Genomic DNA, 6,545 nt, shown 5'->3' on the forward strand with positions numbered 1-6,545 from the left:
ATTCATTTATTTACATAGCAGTGAAAAAGTTGGGCCAAGGGCTTTCCTCTCTGCTGATGGGCAAGTAAAATAACAAGTAAGCAGAGAATTGATGTCAGAAATAATAGGAACTCTAAGAAAATTAAGGGTGATCTGGTACTGTGGCAGTCAAACAGAGGACAGTGTTGAATGGATGAGCCAGGAAAGATTTGGCAAAGAGATGACAATGAGCTGAGTCAGTAAGATAGGAACCAGCCTTTGGAAGATTGGCACAAGCTATGCAACTTCTGTCATCTAACAAATTGCAAATTGCGGGCAGAAGGGAATACCTCTGAAAGATCAGTATTTCCATTGCTAGCTTTTGTTATGACCTCTCTTTTTTGTATAATAATATCAAAAATATTCTGAGCAACCATCAGTTTACAACTGGATTGTGTTGGCTTCATAAATTGGCTACCTGGCCACAGCAGGTACCAGCTGCCCCAGGGCAGGAAATTCCTTTGTCTCCTGTGATAAAAAAGCAAGCCTTGGGAGAGATAAGATCCCCCAAAGCATCAAGACTCCTAGGAAGCTTCCTCAGTCTTTTGAAACAAAAAGCAAACCTCAGATAAGGCTCCCAGAGCATAAGAATTCGGGGACAATTTCCTAACATTGTTTTCACAGGTGTTGCTTAATGCAAGACTGTATAACTTCCTCTTAATTTACCCTTTTCTTAAACAATCACTAACTATTCTCTGCTAGCGTTAAATTAACCTTTTCCTAAAACGATCGCTAACTACTCTCTGCTAACCTTTAGTTAGCCATTAGCTTCTCTTTAGACAATCATGATGACTCTGCTTACACAATCTATTCCTTCCCTAAAACCCCTAACAATCCTTTGCTAACAGCTCATCCTTTCCCAGACCCCCTCATCCTTTGAGCTTTCGTTAAACATCCGCAGACATTAAAGTTATCACAAATGTGAATTATTTAGTATACATAAAGTGTCAGGAAGAGGAGGCATTGTTCCCCTCTTCCTTGAGAACTTTTATGGTGAATTCTTCTTAACTTACCTTATGCATTATTGTAATTAACTACTTACTACACAGTATAAATAAAGACCTGCTGAGAAAATGAGCAGGAAGACTTGCAGCCAACACCTACTCCAGTGTCTTCCTCACTCCGGTTCCCCTTCCCCACTGTTTCACAACTTTAATCTCCTCCTCCCCCTCACCACCCCTTCACCTAGCCTCACCCTGCTGAGGCCTGTCCCCCAACATAAGATTATTTTAGAGAGAACTTTGGTAGCTGGAGCAGTTTAAAGTCTCTGACGTAGGAGCATAGTTAGTGGGATCAAGGATAGATGTAAGACCATGGGTTTGGAGGCTAAGGAACCATAATTAATGTCTTTGGCTCTGCATTTTGATGGTTTTTACCCACATCATTTGCTGTTTTTGTTTGCAAGTAGGTAGAAAAATGCATTAAGAATATGGAATCTGCGATCTTAGAGGACTCCTATTCCAGTGAATGAGATAGTACGGAGAAGGGCTGGATAGGGGCCAGGGACAGGACAGGGAGGAGAGCAGGTGAGATGCTAAACTTGTATCTTAGGAAATCTGCACCCACCTATTGTCTATGGTAGGCTCTGAGTTCATTATCCAGCCCAAGGGCACATCTGGAAGAGTGCAGGGAGCCTGTGCTGTCCCAGTACCTCAGCTAGGTGTTCAGGAGAGTGATAAAGAACTCAGGGGCTGAACATCACAATCTTCTGGCAGCAGTGAAGACCTGCTTGCTGAGGACTGTCTTTATTCAACTCACTATAAAAAGCTCGAAATGAAACATTAAGATTTTTTTTTTAGCATGTTAACCACTTCCCCCGCACCCCTTCACCCCACACCCTACCCCCACCATCTTTCAGATTGCAGGCTGTCTGATTAAAGCACACCTTGAAGATTCAATTCCTGTCTCTATTTTATTAGCATTCATTGGGGACAGGTGGCCCCAACTCCAGTCGTCCAGTTACAGTAGGACCTCAGTGCAAACTTTTTAAGGACAGATTAATAAGCACAAAGGTTTGATACCAAACACCGACCTCAGTTTCCCTCAACCAATAAAAGAAAACAGTTTGAGGAAAAGTAGTTCAGTTTGTCCAAACTGAGGAGGACAGCTGAGTGTCTGAAAGACCACTGTCCTGCTCTCTGGCAGAGGTCAGGGATATTTATACAAAGGAGTCAAACAAAAGGGAAATGGGCAAGGGTCAGCATGTCCTTTTGGTGCAGGCATGCTGAGATCTGGGTGAGCACCAACTTGCTTTATTGACACCTGATGTTTAGCTTCCTTTTCCTCCTCTTAGGGATATCCTTCCTTTCCTTAAACTGCAAGAAGACAAACTTATTAAATGCAACATATAGGACTGATTATCTGATGGGACAAGATGAGATACCTGTCCTGTTTCACTGCATCAGGTTTATTGGGAATGTTGCAAATGAACAGTGCTGTGCATTGCTGTCTAAAAGAGGAGTCAGGGCTCTCCCTGGTGGTGCAATGGTTAAAGCACAGCACTACAAAACTAGCCACAAAGCTTCAGGACCAGTTGGATCCCTGGGGTGACAGACACCCTGGCACAGGACATTGCTCCCCTTGAGCTGGAAAAATATCTCAGAGAAGACAAGCCATAAACAATATGCAGATTTCCTACTATACCAGCTTAGAGTCTTAGGGATCTCCTCTCCCTCCCTAACTACTATCAGATTTGTACTTTTTCTTCAAATAAACTGCAACTCACTACTGTACAAAATTATGTAACTGAAATTGAATCTGTCAGCTTAAAGAGTTATTGTATTTCTTTTGACCAAATGTATTTCATCAATCTTCCTGTTCTGCTCCCCACTCTGTCTCTGGTGATCCTCTCACCGGCCCTGCCCCTCTGGCCTGCGCCCCATTTCTGTATACATAAATAAAGAAATCTTTAAAAGAAAAAAAAAAGAGGAGTCAGCAGCAGCAATAGAAATACAGAAACCATTTCTGTTTTCCAGCTGTATAACCTAATCAACTATTCCCTCTCCTTGCCTCTGAGAGTTCACATAGATAAATCTATAATTGTTATTTGAAATGTCCAATACCTGATACTGAACTGGGCTTCAGTTTCCCTCAGCCAATAAAAGGAAACAGAGTTGGAAGAAAAGGAAAGTGGTTTAATTTGTAGACAAATGAGGAGGGCAGCAGACTCAAGTCCTGAAGACACCCCCCACTCCACCCCCTGCTGCTCTTTGGCAAGGTGCAGGGTCATTTGTACACAGGTGGGGGGGGGAGGGGAGATGGGCAAGGGTCTGCGAAGGGGAGGAGGGTCGGTCCGTGTGCTGCTTTTTTTTTCTTTTTCATTGAAATAATACTGATTTACAACACTGTATATGTTTAATCACACAGATGGAAATGGGTGGGGCCAGCTTGCTTTTTTTTTTTTTTTTTAACTACTGTTTAACTCCCTTTTCCTTGGAATGCTAGAATACAAACTTGCAAACAAGGTGGGGTGGGGACATCGCAACAAATAGGGAGAAGACAGACCTTAAATACTTACCTGAGAGGCCAGTCATTTGTAACTGCATCATAACCATAGATCAGTAGATCAAAGTTTTCCCCTCAAGAGCCTTACGCACCAAACATCTCAAATAACAGCAGAGAGGGTTTCCCAACAGAGCCAATGCTCTTAATACAATTGGTATTGATACAGAATAGAGAAGCAAGCTATTCTTGGTCGTCTTTTTTGACTGAAATGTCAACTAACCATATGGTCAATGGCTTAAATGTTCAGGATAATGACATTTAATAACCTTAATGAAGGGACCAGTGAATGGATTGTTCCTGCTGCTTAAAATATTGCTAACTTTCTCAGAAAAACAGCAATATTTGTAATTTGTAAGTTGAATTTAAAACTTTTATATTTACAATTTCAATACATTCAACAGTAATCACAAAACAAGCATGTTTTTTTTTTTTTTCACATTCAAAAGTGTTCCCCACAAGGCCCTTAGGCACCAAACATCTCAAGTGACGGCAGAGAGGGTTTCCCAAAATATCCAATGATTTTAATCCAGTTGGTCCTGATACAGAATAGAGGAGCAAGTCATTCTGGGTCATCTTTCTGGCTGATCTTCCTTTTGCAGGCAGCCCTCCAGAATTAGGTCACTCTGGTTGACATTTTGTTTTCCACTTTAGCCCAAAGTTTACATTCCTCTGGATGCCAGGATATGACTGAGATCTGTCTTTTATTTTAGTGACTTAAACCCTCAAATTAATGTGACATAAACAATAATAAAATGAACAGGGTGAGCATTTGATGATAGTTGAGCCATTTCTTCTAATGCTACACAGGCCCTGCAAGAATTTTTTTTAAGTCTAATAAAGGGAAGCTAGAACTATTATTACAGCAACTTCCCAGAGAAATCAGACAACACTCTGAGATGGAGGGAGAGATTTACTTGTCACACCAGCGGGCTCAGTGGGGTCAGTCCCAAAAGGCTGAGCCCCAAATTATAGGAATGGTGAGGTTTTGTACAGTGTATATCAAGAGATTTGTCACTTCATTTATCACAGCATAAGCATTTTTTTTATTGTTTCGAAAGTGGTCAAGGTAACCTACCTACTACTGTGAGCTAGCACTATACTGAAGGAACTTTCTGCTCCAGCAAACAACAGAATCCAAGCAACAGACTCCCCCACAAGGAGCAGCAGGCCTGGGAAAGTAGCAGAACCTAAGCAGATCTGGGAAACTTCCTGCTTCACTATTACAGAGAGATGATCCTGGAATATATTTTTAGGATAGTTAGAAAATAGCCATAAAACTATTAAACCGGGCTCTCCCTGGTGGTGCAGCGGGTTAAAGCGCAGCACTAAGAATTGAAAGCCACTCCCGCATGAGTTCTATCCCCACCTGCCCCGGAGGTGACCCACATGGCGGGGCAGACCTCTCCTGACCCGCCCGCTGCTCCCCTCAGCAGTGTACTTCGCTCCTCACTCTGTCTCTGGTGAATCCTCTTACTGCCCCTGCAACTCTGGCCTGTACCCCAGTTCTGTATGAATAAATAAATAAATCTTAAAAAAAAAAAAAACTATTAAACCGGCAGATTACTTTCTCTTGCAAATGAGATTTTCAAATGAGAATAACTAAATGAACAGTTGATGAGTTTATTTTATAATTACATTTAATCATTTTTGTAGACCCCTTCACAAACTACATACGTGATCTAACAAATTATGCCTCTTGAGCAGCAAGACCAAATAGAAATCACATACAATTTTTTTTAAAGATTTATTTATGCATACAGAACTGAGGTTACAAGTCAGGGTCTGTGAGAGGATTCACCAAAGACAGGGTAGGAGCAGAACAGGTAAATCAGTGAAGTACACTGCTAAGGGGAGCAGCAGGCAGATAGGAGAGGTCTGCAGCACCATGTGGGTCATTACCTGGGCTGGGGATAGAAAATACGCCAAAGCAGCTGTGACTAGCTTTGCTGAGAAATCACATACGAATGTATTTAATCTCTTTGGAATATTCCTGTCCAAGGCAGAAAACTTGAAAATCTTTCCTGTCTTGCCAGCTTTTTCTTCTTAGCAGTGTATTTCAATAAATCCATTCTGCCTCTGGTGAATATTTTACCCATGCTTCTCTGGCCTACAACCTGATTCTTCCTGGTAACATGAACCCCAACATCATCTTGATCCTAAAGCAAACTCTTCTTTTCACTTTTCCCCCTGTCCTTAGATCATTCACAAAAGAAGAAAAAGAAAGAGTGAGAGAAAGACATAAAGAACTGAGTAGGTCTTTCTAATGATAATTGCTCTTTGCAGATGAAAAACAGCCCTGAAAAGAGAAAAAATAACTTTGTTCTACAGAATTGGATTAGTTTTAAAACTAATTTTTTGATGCAGACTTTGTGGAACAAGGTAGGGCTATTCCTAAAAAACAAACAAACAAATAAATAAAATGTAGAAATACCATATGGTCACCAGTTCCATTCCTGACTGTATACCTCCAGAAATAAGACAGGCACTATATACATCTTTGTTCATAACAGTATTATTAATTTCAATAAGTAGCAAAAAGAAAGAAAGAAAGAACTCAAGATTCTATGGACAGATGAATGAACAAAAGGTACTATATACATTAAATGTGACTAGTCTTACAAGGAAATTTTAACACATGCTACAACATGGATGAAACTTGAAGACATTATGTTAAGTGATGTGAGTCACAAAAGCACAAATATTGTGTGTTTCATATTATATGAGTTGCCTAGAAACAGAAAGGAGGGAGGGAGGGGCCGAGGAGAGACTGGTACAAAGTTTCCGGTGGGGAAGAAGTAGTTCTGCAGAAGAATGATAATGGATGAACAAAAATGTGAATGTGTTTAAAGCCACAGAGCTGTACACTTAAACATTCAAAATAATTTTTGAAAAGCATTTTGTTAGCAGATAAAGGAGCTTATTCTGAATAAGTACTTTCCCGAACCCGTTTCTCTTTCTTCACATCAAGTATTGTCAACCAAGTATTTCTTCTTTTTTTAAAATGATTTATTTATTTATGCATA

General features: G+C 40.6%; 1 protein-coding gene across 1 annotated transcript in view; it reads left to right on the forward strand.

Annotated features, from left to right (window-relative positions):
* Window positions 1–6,545, forward strand: part of TRIM7 (tripartite motif containing 7) — a 58,362-nt gene that overhangs the window by 35,945 nt on the left and 15,872 nt on the right. The gene's annotated exons all lie outside the window — the stretch shown is intronic.

The sequence above is a fragment of the Condylura cristata genome, unplaced genomic scaffold (assembly GCF_000260355.1).
Source record: "Condylura cristata isolate star-nosed mole 26May11 unplaced genomic scaffold, ConCri1.0 scaffold00040, whole genome shotgun sequence".
NCBI classification, from domain to species: domain Eukaryota; kingdom Metazoa; phylum Chordata; class Mammalia; order Eulipotyphla; family Talpidae; genus Condylura; species Condylura cristata.